The sequence below is a fragment of the Taudactylus pleione genome, unplaced genomic scaffold (genome assembly GCF_031769625.1).
Source record: "Taudactylus pleione unplaced genomic scaffold, aTauple2 ptg001090l, whole genome shotgun sequence".
Classification (NCBI taxonomy): Eukaryota; Metazoa; Chordata; class Amphibia; order Anura; family Myobatrachidae; genus Taudactylus; species Taudactylus pleione.
The window spans coordinates 561,933-577,843 of NW_028285491.1; the positions used below are offsets into that span (position 1 = coordinate 561,933).

The window sequence follows — 15,911 nt, forward strand, 5'->3', positions numbered from 1 at the left end:
CCTGTTACCATCACCTCATCACTAATTCTGCGACACCGGCGCTACCATCATGAATACCAGTACACTACTAACCCATCACTATGATATCACTATTACCGGGGAGTTTCTGAGGAGTCCTGTCACCATCACCTCTTTACTGAAACAATCACACTAAGATACCTGTCACCAGTTCAATGTCACGAATATATTAACACTGACACTATTACATCACTAATATCTTATTACCAGCTACCTGCCCCGGCTTTGCACAAGAGCAGTTTTGAATTTGCGACGATAGTCTTTTTTAACTGAGGTTGCCTAGTAGACGTCATTAGTAATTTTTCTTCCTGATGTAAACACGAAAAAATTGGTGTTGACACGCAAATGGGCCATGTAAAGTTGTCCATCAGCAAAACAGTCTCCACTCAGCCAAAGTAGACTCTTTCCGGGAATGGACGCGTTGAAATTAAAGAATCGTTTTTCACATAAATGAAATAGGAACAGTAAAAAAAGGGAAAAACTGAAATTTTGTATCGGTAAACAGGGCTTACATCAGTTTTTAAGAAGAAACAAAATAATATGTATCAATCTTTACATGGTATAAAATAAAGTCCATCGTTGTGATATACTTTAAAACTGTTAAGCCAAAAAAGCAATCGGCCATCCGTGTTTTCATGGACTTGTGAGCTGATTCAGACCCGCTCGCTAGTATGCGTTCGCTTGTAGCTGGTCGATTGTCACTTTCTGCACATGTGTACGCACCGCAATGCACATGCACGAACCACTGAGAGAGAACGGGAAGCGTTCGCTCGCCCAGCATAGACAGCCCAGCTGAATGAGTGACCAGTCAAGCCGTTTGTGGGTGGTGACGGGCAGGCCACTAGAAACGGGGGAGTGGAGGTGCGAACGCAGGCGTGCTTGAGTGTCTCAATGCCGATTCAAAGGCGTGTATAATTAACAGGCAGCGTCACAGTACACGTCACCTGGTGATCGCAGTGCTTGTGGCAGGGTATAGTCAACCTCAAGCGCTGCGTTTGCATTCGATGGTGCTCGATGTACCAATGGTTTTATGCACTTCCAGGAGATGACGTGCGCAAGTGGGCGTCTTATGAATGGCTGGTGGGCATCTGCATACACAAAGTGATCGCACGCCAAGACATAGTGGGTGTGCGAATGCCTTGACGTGCGATTGTCTGCCTTGCTGAGCGTGCGCAGGATTTGCATACGCTGGGTGCAAGCGAGCGGGTCTGAATGAGCTCCTTGCTTCACTAAAATAGTCACTGCTCGGCTCCCTTTTGTCATCCATTAATGTTTCATACACCTAAACCTTGCTTGACAGTTGTTAACTGCATCAAAATCCATCCAGTGGTTCTCGAGATTATAAATGGCAAAATAGAATATAAAATCTGCGCACCCAGTAACAAAAATGCTGATCAGTAAAAAATGTGGTCCCCACCACATATAAAGATATCAACACAATAATAACAAACCAAGCGCAAATTCTTTAGGGTACAAGTCTTTATCAGATTCTGTGGATCTGGAATCTTCGTGGCTCAATATCCACTTTTTAATGTCGTTCTTCCTCAATTTTATTCCTCAAACAAGAAGAGAGAAACAGACCATGTGATAGATGTGAGTAGATATAAAAAAAATTGCAATATCTCCACTTACATCTAAGTTTCTGATGTCCGTCCTCCCTCAATTTATCTTCAGAATTTGGTCTCTGTCCACAAATAGACCCTCTCCAATAAGCACAAGTATCCTCAAAAGCAATTTTAAAAGAAATATTCTTAATGATTTATTTACACATAACAGACACAGACAAATGCCTACGTACCGAATGGGGCCTTATGACCAAGGCAGGGAAAAAATCATATAACCAATGTTCCTATAATCTGCATAAGGAGCACTTTGTATACAAGATCCCACTGTCTCTGTATAAGGTTCCCACAAACGGCCTAAGGCCCTCATTCAGAGCCGCTTGTTAGCAGTACGCTCGTTCCCCGAACGAGCGAGAAAATGTTAATTCCTGTGCTCGCTCGAAAGTTCGCTCGTAGCTATTCTTCCGCCCCAAAGTCTTCCAACCCCTCCTCTAGCTAACGAGCGAGCAAAATTGCGACCGGCCATCTCCCAATTTGGTTGCAGGGAACGCTCGCACAAGTACAAACCGGAAGTGGGCCTGTCAGATTTCGATTACCTGCTCGTTCATTCTGCATACATACTTTAATCGTATCATGCCAATCAATATATTAATTAGCTTAATTGCTCTTCACATGTTTTCAATCCGTTTTTTTTCTTTTTTCAATCAACATTATTGTTGTCCGTGTGTGTCATTTTACCCGCAGAATACGTACGGTTTCCCCAATGGTTTACTTTTTCTTAAAAACATGTTGTAACCAATTATCCTTTTGTTTTCGTGTGTTTAGGATATTCCTAATTTCTGTTCTAAATTTCTTTATTTAAATTAGCTTACGCATGTCACTGCATGAAGCCTATCATAATTCACATTAGATTTTGGAGCCTGAAGGACACATGACTCATACAAGAACCAATACAATGGTTCCTGTTAATTTCCAAAGTACATTAGCCAATCAAAAGTTTTCTCTGCCCTTTATTAAAACTGTTTTTTGCATAAAAAATCATTGCCATCATGAGAGCCTCCGCATTCACAAGACGGGAGCTGTTGGTCCTCACAGAGGTTATGGACCGGAGGATCACCAGCCAGCCTCCCCCCATCACCGACCGGGCCAAGCGATTGGCCTATGCGGAGGTTCGTCACCACCTGTGCTCCTTCGGCTCACGCCGTAATATAGGCCAATTAGAGCGCAGGTGGTCGGATCTGCGGTGCCGCACCCCCCGCTTGCTGGAATGTTTTCGGCAGCGGATCGCTGCAAGTAAGTTTTTTTTTTGTTTTGTGGATTTGTTTTATGCCCTATCTGCGTGTGCTTGTTTACAGTATAGCCCTGTTTGTTTGTTGAGGCCCTATCTGCGTGTGCATGTTTGTTTTCAGTATAGCCCTGTTTTTGCTTTTTTTACATGTCTGCGTGTGCATGTTTGTTTTCAGTATAGCCCTGTTTTTGCTTTTTTGACATGTCTGTGTGTGCATGTTTGTTTTCAGTATAGCCCTGTTTTTGCTTTTTTGACATGTCTGTGTGCATGTTTGTTTTCAGTATAGCCCTGTTTTTGCTTTTTTGACATGTCTGTGTGCATGTTTGTTTTCAGTATAGCCCTGTTTTTGCTTTTTTTACATGTCTGTGTGTGCATGTTTGTTTTCAGTATAGCCCTGTTTTTGCTTTTTTGACATGTCTGTGTGTGCATGTTTGCCTGTTTTAGAATGTTTATTTTTTTTGGGGTGTGGGAAATTTGGCTTCCACACCCCCCCTTCCCTAAAAAAATGTTAAATTGTTTCATTAATCATTTAGGGGCTGAACGCAGAATCCTGGCTCGCTGCAAAGTTCGTCGCCGGGCTCGGCCCCTGCCGCCGCCGACGACCAGCCCGAGCCCATCTCCCCAATTCCCCCTCCACCCCTGCCCGGCCAATAGGTGAGGCGCCTCCCTCTCCCAATTTGCCCCCCCACCAAAATTCTTCCCCTCCAACCCCCCCTCTCTTTTCTTCACCCTCCCCTCCACCACCCCCTCGATTTTCCGGACCCTCCACAATTTCAGCCCTCTCCCCTCCCTCAACCCACCAGCACTGGCCCACCTCCGAGGAGGAGGAGGATGGACTTCAAGCCAGACCATCCAGCCCAATGACCGGTATGTTTACCTTTCTTTTGTTGTAATAAATCCTTTTGAATTGTATATACAATGTCTGGGATATTTTCCACTGATACATCTCATCCATGTGATAACACTCATTCTTTGTGTTTTCTGCTTTACCCTAACAAGGCTACTGTGTCCTTTTTGTTTCGCCTTTTTGTGTGTTCATTTCGAATTTATTATTGATACCATCTTAGCATTTGCCTTGTTATTTGTTTGGATCACCAAACTGGATCTTATTTGCAACTAGATTTATTTGTTTATTTTGTTGTTTACACTTATAATGTAAGGTGTCATTTCCTTAAGGATCCCTTTTTTTTATACCAACAGCGGACCAGAGGCGGATGCATGCTATGCAGGAGGGCTTGGCCGCCTTGCGAGGCCATGTTATTTCAATGCTCGTGGTCCTCGACCACAATTCGGCACTCCTTAGGAGCTGATTTGTTTTTTTGGGATTTTTGGATTGTGTTTGTTTCGCAAAATAAAATTGCGTTGGATGTTAACGAGTCTCATTTCTTGTCTGAAAATATTTAATTGTTTAACCGTCCATAAGTCCACTATTTGGTCATGTTATTTAAAGTAAGGTAAATTAGATTGTACAAAGCGCTAGAAAGTATGTAAGCTGCCACATTAAACACCTCACCATACCAATAGGTTTGTGGCTAAACCAACAGTTTGTGGTTTTTTGTGTGGTGGGTAATGTAAATAGAAACTGAAATCTGCTTAGGCCTCTTTTTTATCAAACTACTGATTCACCCTAAGACCTTTGCTGTTTTTTTTAAGCCACAAAGCATGTTCAAAGACTTTACAATTTCACACATTACAGGATACAGCATTCTGAAAGGTGGCATTTTGGGAGACAGGTTACACGTGCTTGTAATGTGTAAATAAACAGTCTTTTGAACGGAAAGCAAAACTTTAATACACAGCAAACAGAAAGTGAATTGTGACAAGCAATTCACACAGTGAAAACACGTCAAAAATCAACCTACACCAAACTCCAAAAAAACAAACAACACTCAAGAACTGTTGAAATAAGTAGCAGGCCAACAGGAATCCACAAATGAGGCGATGAAAAAATATGGCAACAAGTTAGTTCCAATGTGGCCACATGTAGACAATTTAGTGGATCAGGTAGTAGGCATAATTTTTACATGGTTTGAAAAGGAAGACAAGAACAAAAAATGAAAACCAAGATTAAAAAGGCACATTCCAATCGTACATGTAGACATTGGGTCAATTAAGTAAAGGTTTGACAATAATTACCTGAAAAAGTGGGCCACCACATCATCGCGTATGGCCCCCCCATATACTGACCTCCGACCAACCTCGGGGGGGCCATCCTCAGGTAAGGCATCCTCTGGCTGCATTGGGACACCACTCCTTATGGCGATGTTGTGAAAGATCCCACACAGGACCACAATTTTCGAAACCATATCCGGCAAATACATGCGTTCGCCACCAGAGCGGTGGCGGCATCTGAATCGGCCTTTTAAAAGGCCGATACAGCGCTCCACCACCTGCCTGGTGGCTGTAAGTGCGGAATTATACTCACTTTGTGGCCCTGGTGTGGGAGCCAAATAAGGATTGAGCAGCCAGGGCGTGCAAGGGTAGCCACTGTCTCCTGTGAAAAAAAAAAACAGTCAGAATCACTGTATCAAGATTGGCAATGGTTACAACTAAAGGTCTCCACTTACCCAGAAGCCACGCATCACCAGCTTGTAGGTTGTTTAATTTATGCCAAATCCCTGATTGCCGGATGACGAATGAGTCATGTGCACTCCCAGGTAATTTTGCATTCAAGGACAGGATCTGGAGGGAGGCATCACATACCACCATTACATTAAGGGAGTGATAGTGCTTTCGGTTGCGGAAAATGGCCTCCAGCCGTGCTGGAGGCTGCAGTGGTATGTGAGTACCATCCACAACCCCTATGATGTGTGGGAAGCCAGCTATTTGGTAAAAATTGGCCTTCGCCACACTAAGGGAACCCATATCCAATGGCATGTTAATAAAATGATGGAGGTGCTTGAAAAGGGCCTCCATCACTGCCCTCAGGATACTTGAAAATGAGGATTGCGAGATTCCAGCCACTATTCCCACCGTGGTTTGAAAGGATCCTGAGGCACAGAAATGTAACACCGCCATTAATTGCGTAAGTGGTGGTATTGCTGTAGGACTGTCAATTTGCCACTCAAGATCACTATTAATGAGAGAGTGTCTATGATGATTTTTGGAGGAAGACGGTATCGTCGTAAAACCTCATCATCGGGCATTCCAAAAAGTGTGACACGTGTTCTAAATATCTTGGGCCTTGCACGCCTACGATGCCTACGCCTGGGACGAGATTGAGGTTGGTCGGGTTCTGGAAGCATGGCCAAAACAATACGACCAACATCAACCTGAAATGGGAAGCCAGGTAGTTATTTTTGGATAAAAAGGTAAAGTCAAAAATATACTTATCTTAGGTTAAAATTCCAAAGATGCTTACATGCCGGGGTATGGTCATGAGTGCAACAACCTACATTTCCAAATTTGAAATTCCGGTTAGTATTTTTGGTGGACATATTTGATTCTTTAACCAAAAACAAAATGCGTAAAAAGATAGGGGGGAGCACACATTATTTCGAACATCAAACCTACTTTGAGAGGCCAAAAAAGAATGTGCAAATTTCTACCCAAAAAAACATTAGTGCGCTAAATAGTTCGCATTTGGCGAAGGAGAATAAGGAAACATTAGTGCGCTAAATAGTTTGCATTTGGCGAAGGAGAATAAGGAAACATTAGTGCGCTAAATAGTTCGCATTTGGCGAAGGAGAATAAGGAAACATTAGTGCGCTAAATAGTTCGCATTTGGCGAAGGAGAATAAGGAAACATTAGTGCGCTAAATAGTTCGCATTTGGTGAAGGAGAATAAGGAAACATTAGTGCGCTAAATAGTTCGCATTTGGCGAAGGAGAATAAGGAAACATTAGTGCGCTAAATAGTTCGCATTTGGCGAAGGAGAATAAGGAAATATTAGTGCGCTAAATAGTTCGCATTTGGCGAAGGAGAATAAGGAAACATTAGTGCGCTAAATAGTTCACATTTGTCCCTTCAAAAATCCCGAAACCAAAAATGCAAATAACGGACGCTAGATTTAGTGTTAATACATGATATGCCACAAAAAAAAAGAAGACACGAATGTGCCAAATATATGCGAAGACCCACACATCAAATTTGTCAAATAATGTTAAAAACAAACTTACCAAAAGTCGAACAATAAGTCACAGTCCAAAAACTTCTCTGGGGCCAAGCCAAAATAACTGTCCAAAATAAAAAAATATTAGTAAAATGCAGAAATTCTGATTGTAGAACCCTTATTTTTTAAAGGACATGAAAAAAATACTTACTCACAAAAAACCAACAAAGAAAATCTCCGCACTTAAAAAAAACGAATGCAAAATATCCAAAACCAAAAAAAAAACTACTACACCTCCCAAAAAACGCCTCAACCACTAATCCCGCCAACAATCCACGACTACACACGATACCTCCAACAATCAACACCCGCCACCTCGACTCGAGTCGCCCATATCCATAAATAGTTTTTTTTTTCCCCGCTCAAATTAAGGAGGGATCATAGGAGCGCACAATCAATGATGCGAACCAAAAAAAAGGATGCATGTATAAATACGTCACGGAAAAGCCAAAACGGTCTGGTGTAGTTCAAGTGGTTTTGCAAAAAATATCTACAGACCAGCAAAACGATGGCCGTTCTGTTTAAAGGATTTGTTAGTCCCCAAATGTATAGACAGTTGGACATGTAAATGATATTTATTTTTGAATTGAAAGGTGTGGAGGATGCCATGGAAGAGGCTGCTGGGCCGAGTATGCCAACCAAAGAAAGCAAAAAAAAAAGGCAGCCACAATTCACAAGAAAGGAGATGGAGGTTTTGGTTCAAAGGTGTGTTGACACCCTGCCACAGGCAGATCGGAATATGGGTTCAAGCCAGAAGTGGAAAATGTGGGAGGAGATAGCCAGTGCTGTCAATAGGGTTGATGAGTTTGAACGTCTAGCCCGGGATGTCAAACGGCGGTACGTAAAATCTACATTTTTAAGAAAAGTGGTTACAGGGCCAAATACTGCAGGAATAATGCTTTTGTTTTGTTCCACAGATGGACCGATTACATATAAAACAAAAACTGGCAGAGAGGGCTAGGCATGCAAGGGGGACAGGTGGGGGTCCCACCCTGTGTCATTGGAGCTGAATGACTTGGAAGAGCTAGCACTGGGGTGTGTGCAGTATGAGGAGGTGTTTGGCGTGTCCAACATGGATACGGACATGCCAGACTTTGCGGCTCCTCATGTTGTCCCAGGTAAATGTTGTTTTGTTACCAACTCTGAAATGTGTTTGTGACAATATGTAGATTGTAATGTTCCTCTTTTCTCTTTTTTCTCACAGAGACACAGGCGGATGAGTCTGCTCCAGAGGGGAGCCGTGGCCGCAGAATTTCTGCTGGCTCTGCAGGGGAGGAAGCAGTAGATCCGGCTGGGGACCCTGCAGAAGCCAGTCCAGGGCAATCCCCCTCGCAGGCAGTGGCCCTCCTCACGGATCTCAATTTTAAATCGGATCACCACACAGAGATTCTGCTGAGGATGGACGCCAGTCTGCTACGGGTGGCGGAGGTCATGGAGCAAAATGCTGCGGCCAACGTGACCATTGGTCAGGCCCTGGCGGAAAATACCAGGGCCAACATCCGAATTGCCAATGCCCTGGAGCAGCTCGTTCACCAGCACATGGTGGAGCCGGCCTCCCTTCCTGCCGGAACATCAGGATCCTCCACCTCTGGCACAACAACAGCCATCACTCCAAATGTGCCAAGCCCTGTGCCTAGTCCAGAGGCCACAACATCTGCCTCTGGAGAGGCCAGCCAAAGGACATCCCGGACCCGGTCAGGCTCCCACCCTACCCCAGCCAAACGGGGCAAAAAGCGATGACAGCACTGGCGAATTTTCCCACAATCCTTCTGTGCTTGACCCATATTCCTTAAGGGCCAAAACTTCCTTCTCCTTTCTTGTGAATTGTTTTTAATGTGTGTTCTTTTATTTTGACCAAATGCCATTCTTGTTTTTTTTTTAATTATGTCATTTTTTGTGACGTTATCCAGACCTGCAAAGTGGCCAATGGCCTGGAAAAACAAAAAATGTGTTTTCCAAAAATAAAACAATCAAATTATTCTGCATTGTATTGTGACATTATTCCAAAAATGTATTTTAAGTAATCCCGGCACCCCAAATTTTTTATTTTCTAAAAATTCCCCCCAAAAAAGGGTTAAAAACCATTTGAGAGTTTAAAGGCACACTTTTCCATTTAAAAATGTTGGTGAAATTTCTGGGAACATTAAAAATGTAGCAAAAACACAAACATGATGACAATATTGTTGCAATAACAGAAACCCCTAAACCAAAATAATGTTTTTTTTTTGTCAACAAAAGTGGTACGCTAATTGATTGTCTAATCCTGAAATTAGCAGCTGAGTATTTCACCTGCGTACGGTTTTGGGCTTCCACCCAAAAAATTGTGGCTAAACACATTACAAGCAAGTTTTGTAATCAAAGTTGATTGCTTGTCTGTTTAAATTAAAAACATCGATAAAACATCGAGGAGGCTCGGGGAGGGGGACGAGACCATCGCCATTGTGGTAGAGTATACCAGACCCCAAGCTGTGCGAGCAGTTTGAATGGAAAGTGGATCAGACAGTGATGTATGACTCGTTCCGATCACATTTGACGTTCGCATGAGATAATTTAAGGACGCCCACAAAATGCCTCGACATTTCTGCGTTTTCCCATCTCCACCCCCGTCACCGCCCAAAAATGGCCTGTTCTGTCAATCACATTTGACAGGTCACTTCCTGTTCGCTATTTGACGAACGACTTAAAAAAAGATCGCAATCAGCCGTACGCACATGCGCTGTTTAACACCGGTGCATGCGTGGTTTCACAACATCGGGACGCTACGAGCGTACTGCTGCTTACGAGCAGCTCTGAATCAGGCCCTAAGTCTCCACCAGTCCCACCTTGGTTTAAACCATTTTTTTAATAAAAAAAAAACCCACTCATAGGGCTTGATCCAATTAGGTGCGAATTGCAAGTAGCAAGTTTGTTTCTTTAAAGTCTCACACATCGCTGCGAAGCGCGCTCCCGAGAATTCTCCAATCCATTTAAAAATGGCTATATGCACTACTCGCAGCGGAGGGGTGCGAATTGACTGCCAAATGAGTTTTGTGAGAAATGCATGAAAATGTGGGGAGACCATCCTGGAACCCCAAAATGGATAATTTTGTTAGCAGGACTGTATAGGCGGCTGTTTGTGGCCATTAGGAAGTTACTGCAGGGCCATCTGTTCCATTAGGCTTGTTGGGCAGTTGCCCAAGGGCCCAAAGCTTGTAGGGGCCCACCAATCCATCCCCCTGCAGCCCGGCCAGTTGGTAAATTTGTTATATTTTTATAAGTCAGCCGCTGGTGCACTGTATTCTGATCTAACCTCCCCCCTCATCCCCTCCCCCGGTGACGAGTACTCACCTCAGTCCCAGTTTCACTTCATCCGCCGGCTTCAGACAGAGTCTCTCTGCATGTGTGGGAGGTCTGATGGGGATGACCATTTAATTTTTTTTCCCGTGAATGGATGGGTAGGGGCCGCAGTGCATTGCTTTGCCCAGGGTCCACACTGCTGTTAAGACAACCCTGAGTTACTGTAAGCTTTGAAATGGTGTCAAATGGCTGATTTGTGGTTTTTTTTTTTTAAATGCAAGAAAATGAAAAAAAAACAAAACTTTTTTTCGTTTAATCTCAAACGAATTAAAACGAAAAATGCAAAAAAAAGAAGGAAAAAGGGTGATTTTGGGGTACTTTGAGGGGATCTTGAAAAAAATTATAAAAACAATTATTTTTCAACTAAGATATTATTGTACTTAAATTTGGGGTGCCTAAACTAACTAAAAAGTTGATTTTGGGGTATTTGTTTTTTACCCCCCAAAATTACGTAATTATTTGACTAAATAAGCTAATTACAAACTTCCAATTGCCTAATTGGTCATTCGTGAGGGTGTCCAAGGGGGTTCAGCAAGGCGTCCCCACATTTTAATCTTAAAATAAAGATTTTCCTTTCCATCTCTCACCCTCAGGGAGGTGCGAGTGGAAAGTTGCGAATTCAGTCTGACTGATCAGTGCAAGTTGCTAATTGGATAGCAAAATCAATTTGCTATGCTTGTGGTCTTCATTTGAGTGAGCTGGACAAATACAGTAAATTCACACACAAATGAGAAAGAGGAAGTGTGGGAGGGTGAACCAGATCAGAGAGGTACTAAAGGTGCCTAGCATCTGCTTAGACTTCACAAACTTCCCTAACAATCCTATAGGACAGTAGAAAACCACAACTAACATTCTCAGTCTGAACGGTAAACAACTCCAACACATTAAGGAGGCAATACACAGAGAAACAGCTCATGGTTTAATCTCCTTCATATTTATTTCAATTCAAAATGGTTTAATCTACTTCATGTTTATTTTAATTCAAAACCTTCCGTCCTAGGGGCCTATTCATCATAACTAAAAAAACAGATGGAGGTAATTAGGTTTAGAACTCGCATGGAATTCTATCTAATTACCGGACGATTCATCATTCCTCCTCCCCATCACTATCTATTTCGGTACCTGTCATTTTTGTGATGACAGCTTTTCATGAAATAGATACTTTTCCCTGCCTATACTACCTTACCGCAGCTGTAATCAGTGCTGTACCTTACCCCAGCTGTAATCAGTGCTCTACCTTACCCCAGCTGTAATCAGTGCTCTACCTTACCGCAGCAGTAATCAGTGCTCTACCTTACCCCAGCTGTAATCAGTGCTCTACCTTACCCCAGCTGTAATCAGCGCTCTACCTTACCCCAGCTGTAATCAGCTCTCTACCTTACCCCAGCTGTAATCAGCGCTCTACCTTACCGCAGCTGTAATCAGCGCTCTACCTTACCCCAGCTGTAATCAGCGCTCTACCTTACCCCAGCTGTAATCAGAGATCTACCTTACCCCAGCTGTAATCAGCGCTCTACCTTACCCCAGCTGTAATCAGCGCTCTACCTTACCGCAGCTGTAATCAGCGCTCTACCTTACCCCAGCTGTAATCAGCGATCTACCTTACCCCAGCTGTAATCAGCGCTCTACCTTACCCCAGCTGTAATCAGCACTCTACCTTACCGCAGCTGTAATCAGCGCTCTACCTTACCCCAGCTGTAATCAGCGCTCTACCTTACCGCAGCTGTAATCAGCGCTCTACCTTACCCCAGCTGTAATCAGCGCTCTACCTTACCACAGCTGTAATCAGCGCTCTACCTTACCCCGCTGTAATCAGCGCTCTACCTTACCCCAGCTGTAATCAGCGCTCTACCTTACCCAGCTGTAATCAACGCTCTACCTTACCCCAGCTGTAATCAGTGCTCTACCTTACCCCAGCTGTAATCAGCGCTCTACCTTACCGCAGCTGTAATCAGCGCTCTACCTTACCCCAGCTGTAATCCGCAGCTGTAATCAGCGCTCTACCTTACCCCAGCTGTAATCAGTGCCCTACCTTACCCCAGCTGTAATCAGTGCCCTACCTTACCCCAGCTGTAATCAGTGCTCTACCTTACCCAGCTGTAATCAGTGCTCTACCTTACCCCAGCTGTAATCGGCGCTCTACCTTACCCCAGCTGTAATCGGTGCTCTACCTTACCCCAGCTGTAATCGGCGCCCTACCTTACCCCAGCTGTAATCAGTGCTCGACGCTCTACCTTACCCCAGCTGTAATCGGCGCTCTACCTTACCCCAGCTGTAATCGGCGCTCTACCTTACCCCAGCTGTAATCGGCGCCCTACCTTACCCCAGCTGTAATCAGTGCTCGGCGCTCTACCTTACCCCAGCTGTAATCAGTGCTCGGCGCTCTACCTTACCCCAGCTGTAATCAGTGCTCGGCGCTCTACCTTACCGCAGCTGTAATCGGCGCTCTACCTTACCCCAGCTGTAATCGGCGCTCTACCTTACCCCAGCTGTAATCGGCGCTCTACCTTACCCAAGCTATAATCGGCGCCCTACCTTACCCCAGCTGTAATCGGCGCCCTACCTTACCCCAGCTGTAATCGGTGCTCTACCTTACCGCAGCTGTAATCAGTGCTCTACCTTACCCCAGCTGTAATCGGCACTCTACCTTACCTTACCCAATCTGTAATCGGCGCTCTACCTTACCCCAGCTGTAACCGGCGCTCTACCTTACCCCAGCTGTAATCGGCGCCCTACCTTACCCCAGCTGTAATCAGTGCTCGGTGCTCAACCTTACCCCAGCTGTAATCAGCGCTCTACCTTACCCCAGCTGTAATCGGCACTCTACCTTACCCCAGCTGTAATCGGCGCCCTACCTTACCCCAGCTGTAATCAGTGCTCGGCGCTCTACCTTACCGCAGCTGTAATCGGCGCTCTACATTACCCCAGCTGTAATCGGCGCTCTACCTTACCGCAGCTGTAATCGGCGCTCTACCTTACCCCAGCTGTAATCGGCGCTCTACCTTACCCCAGCTGTAATCGGCGCTCTACCTTACCCCAGCTGTAATCGGCGCTCTACCTTACCCCAGCTGTAATCAGTGCTCTACCTTACCCCAGCTGTAATCAGCGGTAAGCCCCAGCTGTAATCAGCGCTCTACCTTACCGCAGCTGTAATCAGCGCTCTACCTTACCCCAGCTGTAATCAGTGCTCTACCTTACCCCAGCTGTAACCAACGCTCTACCTTACCGCAGCTGTAACCAGCGCTCTACCTTACCCCAGCTGTAATCAGCGCCCTACCTTACCGCAGCTGTAATCAGCGCTCTACCTTACCGCAGCTGTAATCAGCGCTCTACCTTACCCCAGCTGTAATCAGCGCTCTACCTTACCCCAGGTGTAATCAGTGCTCTACCTTACCGCAGCTGTAATCAGTGCTCTACCTTACCCCAGCTGTAATCAGCGCTCTACCTTACCCCAGCTGTAATCCGCAGCTGTAATCAGCGCTCTACCTTACCCCAGCTGTAATCAGTGCTCTACCTTACCCCAGCTGTAATCAGTGCCCTACCTTACCCCAGCTGTAATCAATCAGCGCTCTACCTTACCCCAGCTGTAATCAGCGCTCTACCTTACCCCAGCTGTAATCAGCGCTCTACCTTACCCCAGCTGTAATCAGCGCTCTACCTTACCCCAGCTGTAATCAGCGCTCTACCTTACCGCAGCTCTAATCAGTGCTCTACCTTACCCCAGCTGTAATCAGTGCTCTACCTTACCCCAGCTGTAATCAGTGCTCTACCTTTCCCCAGCTGTAATCAGTGCCCTACCTTACCCCAGCTGTAATCAGCGCTCTACCTTACCCAGCTGTAATCGGCGCTCTACCTTACCCCAGCTGTAATCGGCGCTCTAACTTACCCCAGCTGTAATCGGCGCCCTACCTTACCCCAGCTGTAATCGGCGCCCTACCTTACCCCAGCTGTAATCAGTGCTCGGCGCTCTACCTTACCCCAGCTGTAATCGGCGCTCTACCTTACCCCAGCTGTAATCGGCGCTCTACCTTACCCCAGCTGTAATCGGCGCCCTACCTTACCCCAGCTGTAATCAGTACTTGGCGCTCTACCTTACCGCAGCTGTAATCGGCGCTCTACCTTACCCCAGCTGTAATCAGCGCTCTACCTTACCCCAGCTGTAATCGGCGCTCTACCTTGCCCCAGCTGTAATCCGCGCTCTACCTTACCCCAGCTGTAATCGGCGCCCTACCTTACCCCAGCTGTAATCAGTGCTCTACCTTACCCCAGCTTTAATCAGTGCTCTAGCTTACTGCAGCTGTAATCAGTGTTCTACCTTACCCCAGCTGTAATCGGCGCTCTACCTTACCTTACCTTACCCCAGCTGTAATCGGCGCCCTACCTTACCCCAGCTGTAATCAGTGCCCTACCTTACCCCAGCTGTAATCAGTGCTCTACCTTACCGCAGCTGTAATCAGTGCTCTACCTTACCCCAGCTGTAATCGGCGCTCTACCTTACCTTACCCCAGCTGTAATCGGTGCTCTACCTTACCCCAGCTGTAATCGGCGCCCTACCTTACCCCAGCTGTAATCAGTGCTCGGCGCTCTACCTTACCCCAGCTGTAATCGGCGCTCTACCTTACCCCAGCTGTAATCGGCGCTCTACCTTACCCCAGCTGTAATCGGTGCTCTACCTTACCCCAGCTGTAATCGGCGCCCTACCTTACCCCAGCTGTAATCAGTACTCAGCGCTCTACCTTACCGCAGCTGTAATCGGCGCTCTACCTTACCCCAGCTGTAATCGGCGCTCTACCTTACCCCAGCTGTAATCGGCGCTCTACCTTACCGCAGCTGTAATCGGCGCTCTACCTTACCCCAGCTGTAATCGGCGCTCTACCTTACCCCAGCTGTAATCGGCGCTCTACCTTACCCCAGCTGTAATCGGCGCTCTACCTTACCCCAGCTGTAATCAGTGCTCTACCTTACCCCAACTGTAATCAGCGGTAAGCCCCATCTGTAATCAGCGCTCTACCTTACCGCAGCTGTAATCAGTGCTCTACCTTACCCCAACTGTAATCAGCGGTAAGCCCCATCTGTAATCAGCGCTCTACCTTACCGCAGCTGTAATCAGCGCTCTACCTTACCCCAGCTGTAACCAGCGCTCTACCTTACCCCAGCTGTAACCAACGCTCTACCTTACCGCAGCTGTAATCAGCGCTCTACCTTACCCCAGCTGTAATCAGCGCCCTACCTTACCGCAGCAGTAATCAGCGCTCTACCTTACCCCAGGTGTAATCAGCGCTCTACCTTACCTCAGCTGTAATCAGCGCTCTACCTTACCCCAGCTGTAATCTGCGCTCTACCTTACCGCAGCTGTAATCAGCGCACTACCTTACCCCAGCTGTAATCAGCGCTCTACCTTACCCCAGCTGTAATCAGCGCTCTACCTTACCCCAGCTGTAATCAGCGCTCTACCTTACCCCAGCTGTAATCAGTGCTCTACCTTACCCCAGCTGTAATCAGTGCTCTACCTTACCCCAGCTGTAATCAGTGCTCTACCTTACCCCAGCTGTAATCAGTGCTCTACCTTACCCCAGCTGTAATCAGTGCTCTACCT

The 15,911-nt window shown here is 45.9% G+C and overlaps 1 long non-coding RNA gene across 1 annotated transcript; it reads left to right on the forward strand.

The window, feature by feature from the left end:
* Positions 1-958: 958 nt before the first annotated feature.
* LOC148453782 (uncharacterized) lies at positions 959-4,184 on the forward strand. The gene is made up of 3 exons (XR_015874872.1): positions 959-2,873; positions 3,402-3,735; positions 4,069-4,184. It is a non-coding gene; the product is annotated as an uncharacterized LOC148453782 (long non-coding RNA).
* The last annotated feature ends 11,727 nt before the right edge of the window (positions 4,185-15,911 follow it).